Source organism: Triticum aestivum, chromosome 3B, assembly GCF_018294505.1.
Source record: "Triticum aestivum cultivar Chinese Spring chromosome 3B, IWGSC CS RefSeq v2.1, whole genome shotgun sequence".
In the NCBI taxonomy this organism is placed as follows: Eukaryota; Viridiplantae; Streptophyta; class Magnoliopsida; order Poales; family Poaceae; genus Triticum; species Triticum aestivum.
Window position 1 is genome coordinate 631272077 of NC_057801.1, and position 12119 is coordinate 631284195.

The 12119-nt window shown below is 45.8% G+C and overlaps 1 pseudogene across 1 annotated transcript; it reads right to left on the reverse strand.

Moving 5' to 3' along the window:
• Positions 1–3042: 3042 nt before the first annotated feature.
• Positions 3043–5809, reverse strand: LOC123071372 (heat shock cognate 70 kDa protein-like; annotated as a pseudogene). Its single transcript, XR_006434295.1, has 2 exons — positions 5560–5809; positions 3043–4994 (listed from the first exon to the last, which is right to left on the reverse strand). The product of XR_006434295.1 is annotated as a heat shock cognate 70 kDa protein-like (transcript).
• Positions 5810–12119: the final 6310 nt, after the last annotated feature.

Sequence of the window (12119 nt, forward strand, 5' to 3'; positions counted from 1 at the left end):
CTGCCAAGGCCTGGACGCGTCTGTCCGTCAGAGCCATTCCCATCTTAATCTTAAAGTCAGGCCATGTTTATATAGGTCAATGACTCCCAATCCTCCCATGTGTTTTGGCCTACACACCTTGGCCCAGGACACCACACATTTTCCACCGCTCACTTCCTCTGTCCCGGCCCAAAAGAATGCCCGACAGCCTTTGTCCACTCTTTCAAGAGACCATTTTGGTGCCTCCGCAATCATGATATGATGAGTGGCTTGTGCCCTCATGACTTGATTGACGAGGATCATCCTCCCAGGTCTTGTCACCAATCCCCTTTGCCATCCTGGCAAGATGTGTAGGGCCGCATCGACCACCGGCTGCCACTCGGATCTTTTAACTTGTCTTATGCTAAGCTGGATCCCAAGGTATTTGCACGGGAAGGTGGCGATCTTCCAATGGTAGGGCCGACTTTACAAGCTCCTCGTCCTCGGTCTTTGCCCGGATCATACTTGCCGCAGATTTGGCAAAGTTCACTTTAAGACCAGATGCCACTCCGAAGATGGTGAAGGTTTCAGAAGATCTGGCCAAGTTGGTTTGATGAATAGCACCACATCATCTGCGTATAAGGATAGACGCTGCATCGGGCTGCACCCATTGATGGTACTCAGTACACGATCCTCGTGCGCCTTCACAATGATAGCCGCGAGGACGTCCATGGTAATTACGAAAAGCAAAGGGGAGATCGAGTCCCCTTGCCTCAGGCCTTTAGCGTGCATGAACTTGTCTCCTGCACATCCATTTACAAGCACTCTTGAGCTGGCAATGGTAAGAAGTGTTGCTATCCAAGATATCCAACGCTCCGAGAATCCTTTAGCTCTCAACACTTCGAACAAGAATGTCCATGCCAGGGAGTCAAAGGCTTAGTTATGTCTAACTTGAGCATAACTCCTTTCGCTTTCCTTCGATGCAATGAGCGTGCCATTTGCCTTACTAGAAGAAAATTATCATGCAAGCAACGCCCCTTAATGAAAGCGGACTGGTTCACCTGTACAAGCTCTCCCATACGTGGCTTGAGCCTAGAAGTCAGGAGTTTAGATGCGATCTTAGGCATGCTGTGTAGGAGGCAGATAGGTCGAAAGTCGAATACACTGCATGCTTCCGGAGACTTCGGCAAGAGGGTGATCAGAGTTTGGTTTAGTCTGCCGAATCCCCTTCCATTTCCAAGAAAGAGCTTGTGAATCACCGCCACCAGATCACCCTTAATCACCTCCAAAGCATTCTGAAAAAACAGACCTATGAACCCGTCCGGCCCTGGTGCCTTGTCCGAGGGTAGATCCTTTATCACCGCCCAAATCTCGTGCTCCATGAACACCGCATCCTGCTCCGAGAGGTCAACAGGCTCAATCCCCAGTCTGTCCAAATCTAGAGTGAATTCACGTGCCTCATCCTTGCCTAACAAGTCTTTGTAGGCCGTGTAGAAGGCCTCCTCCTTGCCTTTCTGATCCGTGATAATACGCCCATCCATGGTCAAGGAAGGTATATAGTTCTTCATACGTCTCCCATTAGCTACCAAGTGAAATAGCCGCGTGTTTGCATCGCCTTCTTGAAGCCATGTTATTCTCGATCTTTGTCCGGCAATGGTCCTCTCTAGGGATGCCAGTCCTAGCACCAGATGATGTTTAAGTGTTCTTCTGAGCCATCTCTCCTCCTCTGTAAGCAGACGGTTTTCCTGAGCACAGTCGAACCGCATGATGACTATATTAGCGATGGCAATTTGCAGCTTGATATTGCCTATCTCCTTTTGGCCCCAAGTGGCAAGTGCTCTAGCCGTGTTCCGAAGCATAATATCCAGACGCATGAAGGGGTCTGAAATACTAGGGTCGCACTTCCAAGCCTCCTTAACGATGTCCAAGAAGCCATCCGTTTTAACCCAGAATTTCTCGAATCGGAACCTCCTCCTCACCTGCATCGGCTCTTAAAGCGTTAGGTGCAACGGGCAGTGGTCCGATTACTCGGTGGATAAGGCTTGCAACAAGCAATCCGGGTGTTCTAGCTTCCAATCCACGGAGACAAACGCACGATCAATCTTGGTGAGTGTGGACGTCTCCCTTTCGTTGCTCCACGTGAATCTGCGGCCATGGAAGAATAGCTCCTTGAGAGCGTTGTTGTCCACAAAACGCTTGAACTTCCCCATCATTCTCCGGTCCAAGTTGGCGTTATTCTTGTCTTCCGCGTGCAGGATAAGATTGAAGTCGCCAATGACAATCCATGGTCCTGGGCTTAACGATCTACGCTCCAAAATCTCATTTAGGAAGTTGATCTTGTGCTCGTCCTCCTGCGGCCCATAGCGTCCCCTCCTTGAGCGAGACGTACCCGGTGACGCAATGGGAATCATTGACAAAATTCGTCAAAAACGCCCTCGTGGTGTTCCAAGCCACGAAAATGCCTCCTCTAGTGTCAGACGCCGACAAATAAGTGAAACCATCATAGTTCGGACCCATGCATTGCAAGATTACATAAATGTCCACCACCTCTAATTTAGTTTCTAGAATACAAACGATCGCCGCACGAATCCTGTAAGCGCCTTCCTCTTAGCCGGACTGTTAAGACCTCTAACATTCCAGCACACTAACATTTCCCACTTTGTTAAGATGAAGAAATCAGTCGCGGCGCAACGCATCCTGCCTCACTTGCCAATTCTTCCGGCTTTAATCAATTAACCAAGAAGCAGTGTCACCCTAACACTATCTACTAATCTCTTTATGTCTCACTTGTCAATTCTTCCGGCTTTAATCAACAAACTAGCCAAGAACACAACACCGACACATTATGAGCAGTTAAAACTTCCACACCGACACATTATGAGCAGTTAAAACTTCCACAGAAACCTCAATCAGCAAAGTTCTCAGTAGAATCTTACTGGGACTAAATGGGTTTGACCAGACAACTACATCTGCTAAAACCAGTGCTTCCAACACATGACAGTGCAGTAGAGGATAATGCGAGCGATTGCACACGTCTGCAGTTGGTGTTACGTTTCCGCCGGCCGGTGACTCATTTCGCAAAAATAAAAGAAAGATAATACTTATGATCCAAGCAAACACCGATACAACGCCGGCTACATAAATCGATCCAAGTTCAGGATTACATCAACACTGACATCCATCCAAAGTTCCCCCTCTCCAAAATCTAAAAACGACGACACTTCACAAACTTAACACTCCAGAGTTCACACATTTGTACTCTCCCAGCCGCCAAATCACCACGGCCAGCAGCTTAATCGACCTCCTCGATCTTGGGCCCCGCACCGCTTCCCCCGGCCGGCGCATCCTCATCCATGCCGGCGGCACCGCCCATGCCTCCCATGTCGGCGCCAGCGCCCTGGTACATCTTGGCGATGATGGGGTTGCAGACGCCCTCCAGTTCCTTCATCTTGTCCTCGAACTCGTCCGCCTCCGCGAGCTGGTTGGTGTCGAGCCAGCTGATGGCGCCGTCGATGGCGTCCTCGATCTTCTTCTTGTCGTCGGCGGGGAGCTTGGACGCGATCTTGTCGTCCTTGACGGTGTTCCTCATGTTGTAGGCGTAGTTCTCCAGCGCGTTCTTGGCCTCCACCTTCTTCTTCAGCTCCTCGTCCTCGGCCTTGTACCGCTCCGCCTCCTGCACCATCTTCTCGATGTCCTCCTTGCTCAGCCGCCCCTTGTCGTTGGTGATGGTGATCTTGTTCTTCACGCCGGCGGTCTTGTCCTCGGCCGACACGTTCAGGATGCCGTTGGCGTCGATGTCGAAGCAGACGGTGATCTGGGGCACGCCGCGGGGGGCCGGGGGGATGCCGGACAGCTCGAACTTGCCCAGCAGGTTGTTGTCCTTGGTCCGCGCGCGCTCGCCCTCGAACACCTGGATCAGGACGCCCGGCTGGTTGTTCGAGTAGGTGGAGAATATCTGCTCCTTCTTGGTCGGGATGGTGGTGTTCCGCGGGATGAGCGTCGTCATCACGCCGCCGGCGGTCTCCAGGCCGAGGGACAGCGGCGTGACGTCGAGCAGGAGCAGGTCCTGCACCTTCTCGTTGCCCTCGCCGCTGAGGATGGCGGCCTGCACGGCGGCGCCGTAGGCCACGGCCTCGTCGGGGTTGATGCTCTTGCACAGCTCCTTGCCGTTGAAGAAGTCCTGGAGCAGCTGCTGCACCTTGGGGATGCGGGTGGATCCGCCGACGAGCACGACGTCGTGCACGGTGCTCTTGTCCATCTTGGCGTCGCGCAGGCACTTCTCCACGGGCTCCATGCACTTGCGGAACAGGTCCATGTTGAGCTCCTCGAACCGAGCCCTGGTGATGGTCGAGTAGAAGTCGACGCCCTCGTACAGGGAGTCGATCTCGATGGTGGTCTGGGCGGTCGACGACAGGGTGCGCTTGGCGCGCTCGCAGGCCGTGCGCAGCCGGCGCAGCGCGCGAGGGTTGCCGCTGATGTCCTCTTGTGCTTGCGCTTGAACTCCTGGACGAAGTGGTTCACCATGCGGTTGTCGAAGTCCTCGCCGCCGAGGTGGGTGTCGCCGGCGGTGGCCTTCACCTCGAAGATGCCCTCCTCGATGGTGAGCAGCGACACATCGAACGTGCCGCCACCGAGGTCGAAGATGAGCACGTTCTTTTCGCCAGAGCTGCTGGCCTTCTTGTCAAGGCCGTAGGCAATGGCGGCGGCAGTGGGCTCGTTGATGATGCGCATCACATTGAGGCCGGCGATGACCCCGGCGTCCTTGGTGGCCTGACGCTGCGAGTCGTTGAAGTAGGCCGGCACCGTGACGACGGCGTTCTTGATGGTGGTGCCGAGGTAGGCCTCACCGATCTCCTTCATCTTGATGAGCACCATCGAGGAGATCTCCTCGGCGGCGAACTGCTTCTCCTCGCCCTTGTACTGGACGACGATCATCGGTTTGTCAGCAGGGCCGGGGATGACCTTGAACGGCCACAGCTTCATGTCGCTCTGCACCGACGGGTCGGTGAACCGCCTGCCGATCAACCGCTTGGCATCTGCGATGGAGATGGAGCAGGAATGTCAGTCAAACTGTTCGACTGGATAATTGACGCTCAAACTCATAACAAAAGCAAACAAGCAGAGCAGCAGTAGAGCTTTGACAAGTCAAGGAACTGTTTAAAAGTCCCAAACAAGAAACCGAAATTTACCCCCAAACAAATTGTTCAGCTAACCCAGCAAGTTATCTTCCTTCCCATTGTTCAGCACAGAAATCTTAATCAGCAATTTTTTACAGAATCTCGCTGGAACTAAGCGGATTTTAATTCTAGATCAGATTGATTGCATATATTTCCGCCGGTTCTTCGAATACATGAGAATGCAGAATTGGACGACGCCAACTTGGCTCTACATTCCTTTGCTACTCGTTAAGCTCAGTGAACAAACAAATTTAGAAAACAAAATTCAGACTACATACTACAATGATCTGCATTGCGGTACATAATCGCATAAAAAACGCATACACGCACATAATCGAGCACAGCATCAACCGTAGCAGTACAAGCACGAACACGAGATGATCCATCTAAGCTAGAAGAAGAGGAGCGGTGCAGGAGGACGTACCGAAGACGGTGTTGGTGGGGTTCATGGCGACCTGGTTCTTGGCGGCGTCGCCGATGAGGCGCTCGGTGTCGGTGAAGCCAACGTAGGAGGGCGTGGTGCGGTTGCCCTGGTCATTGGCGATGATCTCCACTCGGTCGTGCTGCCACACGCCGACGCACGAGTAGGTGGTGCCCAGGTCGATGCCGATCGCTGGGCCCTCTCCTCCATTCTTCGCCATCTCCTCTCTAAGCTTGAATGGGGAAACGGAAACTCGAAGGCGAAATCGGAGCTAAGAACTCTACAGATCTGAGAGAAATCGCTTGCTTGCTTGCGAGTTGGGAATCGCGATGGAACTGATGTGGGGAGGGACGAACGGGGGGCGCGAACGATATTGTAGATCAGCCCTACATTTGCCCATTATTGTAGATCAGCCCTACATTTGCCACAACGATATTCTTCACTATTTGTATTCTAGCCATAGTTTAAAAAACCCGGACCGAACCGGCGGTCGAACCGGAAAAAAGGGAACCGGCGGCCTCAGCTGTTTTCTAAGCTAATAAGACTGTTTTGCAATCAGACCGGAGAAAACCGATCGAACCGGCTGGTTTTCTGGAAAGCCGGTGAAAAAACCGGGCCATTGAACCACGAAAAACCAAGAAAATGTTTTAATAAAAATTGGGAAAGTGGGATTCAATTCCATGTCGTGTGAGCAGTACGCGGGACCTCCTCACGGCCCAATAACCAACTCGGATGTGCTACTTTGTTGTCCACTGCATGGAAATAATTTTATTTGACCATTGTTTCACACTATATTAGCGCATATATTACTCAACATATATTATTTTATTGCTTAAAAAACCGACAATCGAACCGATGAACCAGCGGTCCTATCGGTAAAAACCTGAACCGACAACTTTTCCGGTTCGATTTCCGGTCGATTTTTTAAACTATGATTCTAGCAAGCATTCGTACTCTTTGATACTATCACATTTGCTTGAGTTGCTACTGCTGCTGTTGCTACTACTGTTGTTACCCTACTATTATTGCTATCACTATGCTAATAATAACTTTTCGTATCAGCCAAGTAGTTGGCTTGTTTTTCTCTTTGTCGCTCTGAGGAACTGTCTCCTGGGAAGTGGGTTTGGCTGTACTATTTTGTCGTATTGGTGTTAGCTGGTTTTAGCCCTAGAATTGGAGTTTCGAATGTGAGCTCCAAGTGGCAGGTTTCCAGCTAGTGCTCCAACTCACTTTCTCCCCTCTACCTTATTCTCCTAGTCATGGTGTAGTCGCTACTTTAGGTTATGGTAACAAACTTTGTATTTTTGTTAAGAAATTAATGGAAAGGGGGAAAGGCCCGTTTGGAAAAAAAATTGGTGCAAGGAAGTGATTCTCGGGTGTGGTTGAATCGATAAGTCAGCTGGTAAGGCTTATAAATATTCTTCGGCTTCCCTTATGTCGAATCAATATATTTGGGATAAAATACTACTCCCGAAGACTGTTGCGATCCCCTATACTTCTGGGTCATCGGGAGCATGGTAGCATGCATCGTTGAGGGCCGAGATGCACACACACGTTTAGAGCCAGGCCGAAGGGTGAGTAGTCATGCACATGCCATGTGAAGCATGAACCGCCAATGAGGTATTTTGTCACTTGGTAAAGTGCTCAAGACATGTGCCTATGGAAAACATAGCAGATGTGACCTCATGAGACACCGATGCAAAGGTGGATGTGAGCATGGATAGGACGCCAACGTCAGAGGTAGGGGTCAGAAATCAATAGCCTTGGCGGTTGATGTCTGCTACACAACATTCTTCTTGTAGACTTGTGTTGGGCCTCCAAGCGCAGAATTTTGTAGGACAGTAGCAAATTTCCCTCAAGTGCATGACCTAAGGTTTATCAATCCATGGGAGGCGTAGGATGAAGATGATCTCTCTCAAACAACCTTGCAACCAAATAACGAAGAGTCTCTTGTGGTCCCCAACACACCCAATACAATGGTATATTGTATAGGTGCACTAGTTCAACGAAGAGATGGTGATACAAGTGTAATATGGATAGTAGATATAGTCTTTTGTAATCTAAAAATATAAAAACAGCAAGATAGCAAGTAACAAAAGTGAGCAAAATGGTATTGCAATGCTCGGAAATAAGGCCTAGGGTTCATACTTTCTCTAGTGCAAGTTTTCTCAACAATGATAACATAATTAGATCATATGGCAAACCCTCAACGTGCGATAAAAGTCACTCCACAGTTCCTATCGCGGAGAACATAAGATGAAATTGCTTGTAGGGTTAATCCATTGAGCTATTCCTATAAGTGTCACAAACAACCCTAGAGTTCATAGTAAAATAACACCATATGATACACATCAATCAACCCTAATGTCACCTAGATACTCCAATGTCACCACAAGTAACCGTGGGTCAATTATACGATATGCATCAAACAACTTCAGATTCATAATATTCAACCCAACACGAAGAACCTTAAAGAGTGCCCCAAGATTCCTACCAGAGAAACAAGGACAAAAACGTGCATCAACCCCTATGCATAGATTACGCCAATGTCACCTCGAGAATCAGTGAGTTGGGTGCCAAAACATACATCAAGTGAATCAATAAAACACCCCATTGTCACCACGGGTATCCTACGCAAGACATACATCAAGTGTTCTCAAATCCGCAATAGTATTCAATCCGATAATAGTGAAACCTCAAAGGTAAAACTCAATTCATCAGAAGAAGGTAGAGGTGGAGAAACACCATATGATCCAACTATAATAACAAAGCTCCCGGTACATCAAGATCGTGCCATATCAAGAATACGAGTGAGAGAGGGAGAGGTCAAACACATAGCTACTGGTACATACCCTCAGCCCCGAGGGTGAACTACTCCCTCCTCTTCATGGAGAGCACCGGGATGATGAAGACGACCATCGGTGATGGTTTACCCCTCCGGCAGGGTGCCAGAACGGGCTCCCGATTGTTTTTTCATTGCTACAGAGGCTTGCCGCGGCGGAACTCCCGATCTAGGTTTCTTTCTGGGGGTTTCTGGATTTATAAGAATTTTTGGCGTCGGTTTCACGTCAGGGAGGGTCCACGAGTCAGCGACAAGGCAGGGGGGCGCGCCCTAGGGGGGTGGGCACGTCCTCCATCCTTGTTGTTGACTCGGGACTCTTCTGGCCCAACTCTTGTGCTTCGAGGGCTTCTTCTGGTCCATAAAAAATCACCGTAAATTTCAGCTCGTTTGGACTCCGTTTGATATTCCTTTTCTCCAAAACTCAAAAACAAGGAAAAACAGAAACTGACACTGGGCTCTAGGTTAATAGGTTAGTCCCAAAAATAATATAAAATAACATATTAATGCTTATAAAACATCCAAAACAGATAATATAATAGCATGGAACAATCAAAAAGTATAGATACATTGGAGACGTATCAAGCATCTCCAAGCTTAATTCATGCTCGTCCTCGAGTAGGTAAATGATAAAAACACAATTTTTCATGTGGAATGCTACCTAGCATATTTTCCAATGTAATCTTCTCTATTGTGGCAAGAATATTCAGATCCATAAGATTTAAAACAAAAGTTTAATATTGACATAAAAATGATAATACTTTAAGCATACTAATAAAGAAAATCATGTCTTCTCAAACTAACATAGCCAAAGCAAGCTATCCCTACAAAATCATATAGTCTGGCTATGCTCCATTTTCATCACACAAAATATTCAAATCATGCACAACCCCAATGACAAGCCAAGCAATTGTTTAATACTTTTGATGTTGTCAAACTTTTTCAATTTTCACGCAATACATGAGTGTGATCCATGGGTATAGCACTATAGGTGGAATAGAATATGGTGGTTGCGGAGAAGACAAAAATAAGGAGATAGTCTCACATCAACTAGGCGTATCAACGGGATATATATGGAGATGCCCATAAATAGATATCAATGTGAGTGAGTAGGGATTTCCATGCAACGGATGCACTAGAGATATAAGTGTATGAAAGCTCAAAAAGAAACTAAGTGGGTGTGCATCCAACTTGCTTGCTCATGAAGATCTAGGGCATTTGAGGAAGCCCACCGTTGGAATATACAAGTCAAGTTCTATAATGAAAAATTACCACTAGTATATGAAAGTGACAAAATAGGAGACTCTCTATCATGAAGATCATGGTGCTACTTTGAAGCACAAGTGTGGAAAAAAGATAGTAACATTGCCCCTTCTCTCTTTTCTCTCGTTTTTTTCTTCTCTTTTTTTGATTGGCTTCTTTGGCCTTTTTTTGTTGGCTTCTTTGGCCTCTCATTATCACACTTTTATTTACTTACAACTCAGGAATTACGACTCGATACTTAGAACAAAATATAACTCTATATGAATGCCTCCGGCGTTGTATCGGGATATGCAATGACTCAAGAGTGACATGTATGAAACTTATGAATGGTGGCTTTGCCACAAATACTATGTCAACTACATGATCATGCTAAGCAATATGACAATGATGAAGCATGTCATAATAAACGGAACAGTGGAAAGTTGCATGGCAATATATCTCGAAATGGCTATGGAAATGCCATAATAGGTTGGTATGGTGGCTGTTTCGAGGAAGGTATATGGTGGGTGTAATGCACCGGCGAAAGTTGCGCGGTACTAGAGAGGCTAGCAATGGTGGAAGGGTGAGAGTGCGTATAATCCATGGACTCAACATTAAAAGAACTCATGCACTTATTGCAAAAATTTAGAAGTCATCAAAAACCAAAGCACTACACGCATGCTCCTAGGGGGATAGATTGGTAGGAAAAGACCATCGCTCACCCCCGACTGCCACTCATAAGGAAGACAATCAATAAATAAAATTGTGCTCTGACTTTATCACAAAGTGGTTCACCATACATGCATGCTACGGGAATCACAAACTTCAACTCAAGCATTCTTTAAATTCATAATCACCCCAACTAGCATTGCTTTGATATTATCACTTCCATATATCAAAACAATTATCAAGCATCAAACTTATCTTAGTATTCAACGCACTCAAAAGAAAGTGTCACAAATCTTGAATACCAAGTATATTATCTTTAAGCAAATTACCATGCTATTAAAAACTCTCAAAATAATCTAAGTGAATCATAGTATTCAATGCACTTTATATGAAAGTTTTTATTAGATCCCTCTTGGATGCCCATCATATTAGGACTAAATTCATAACCAAAGCAAATTACCATGCTGTTTAAGACTCTCAAAATAATATAAGTGAATCATGAGAGTTCATCAATTTCTTCAAAATAAAAGCACCGTCGTGCTTTAAAAATATATAAGTGAAGCACTAGAGCAAATGACAAACTACTCCAAAAGATATAAGTGAAGATTAATGAGTAGTCGAATAATTATGTAACTATGTGAAGACTCTCTAACATTTAAGAATTTCAGATCTTGGGATATTATTCAAACAACAAGCAAAACAAAATAAAATAAAATGACGCTCCAAGAAAAACACATATCATGTGGTGAATAAAAATATAGCTCCAAGTAAGGTTACCGATGAACGAAGACGAAAGAGGGGATGCCATCTGAGGCATCCCCAAGCTTAGTTGCTTGGTTGTCCTTGAATATTACCTTGGGGTGCCTTGGGCATCCCCAAGCTTAGGCTCTTTCCACTCCTTATTCCGTAACTTCACCCAAAACTTGAAAACTTCGCAACACAAAACTCAACAGAAAACGCGTAAGCTCCGTTAGTATAAGAAAATAAAATCACCACTTTTGGTACTGTTGTGAACTCATTATTTATTTATATTGGTGTTATATCTACTGTATTCCAACTTCTCCATGGTTCATACCCTCCGATACTACCCATAGATTCATCAAAATAAGCAAACAACACAATGAAAACAGAATCTGTCAAAAACTGAACAGTCTGTAATATTATGGAAACTTCGTATACTTCTGTAACTCAAAAAATTCTGAAAAATTAGGACAACGTAGAAAATTTGTATATCAATCTTGTGTAAAAAATTCAGATCAAAAGCACGTTCTAGTGAATTTTCAAAATTCCTGGACTGGGAGCAAAAGTTTCTATTTTTGCACAGAATCAAGTCAACTATCATCCACACTGTCCTAAAGGCTTTACTTGGCACTTTATTGAAACAAAAGCTATAAAACATGATTACTACAGTAGCATAATAATGTGAACACACAAAAACAGTAGTTAGAAATATTGGATTGTCTCCCAACAAGCGCTTTTCTCTAATTCTTTTTTAGCTAGGCATGATGATGTCAATGATGCTCACGTAAAAGATAAGAATTGAAACATAGTCGGAGCATAATGAAGCATATGACTAGCACATTTAAGTCTAACCCACCTATGCATAGGGTTTTTGTGAGCAAACAATTTATGGGAACAAGAATCAACTAGCATAGGAAGGCAAACCAAGCATAACTTCAAAACTTTAAGCACATAGAGAGGAAACTTGATATTATTGCAATATGTAGAAGCACATATTCCTCTCTCAAAATAATTTTCATTAGCATCATGAATGATTCACCAATATAACTATCACATAAAGCATTCTTTTCAT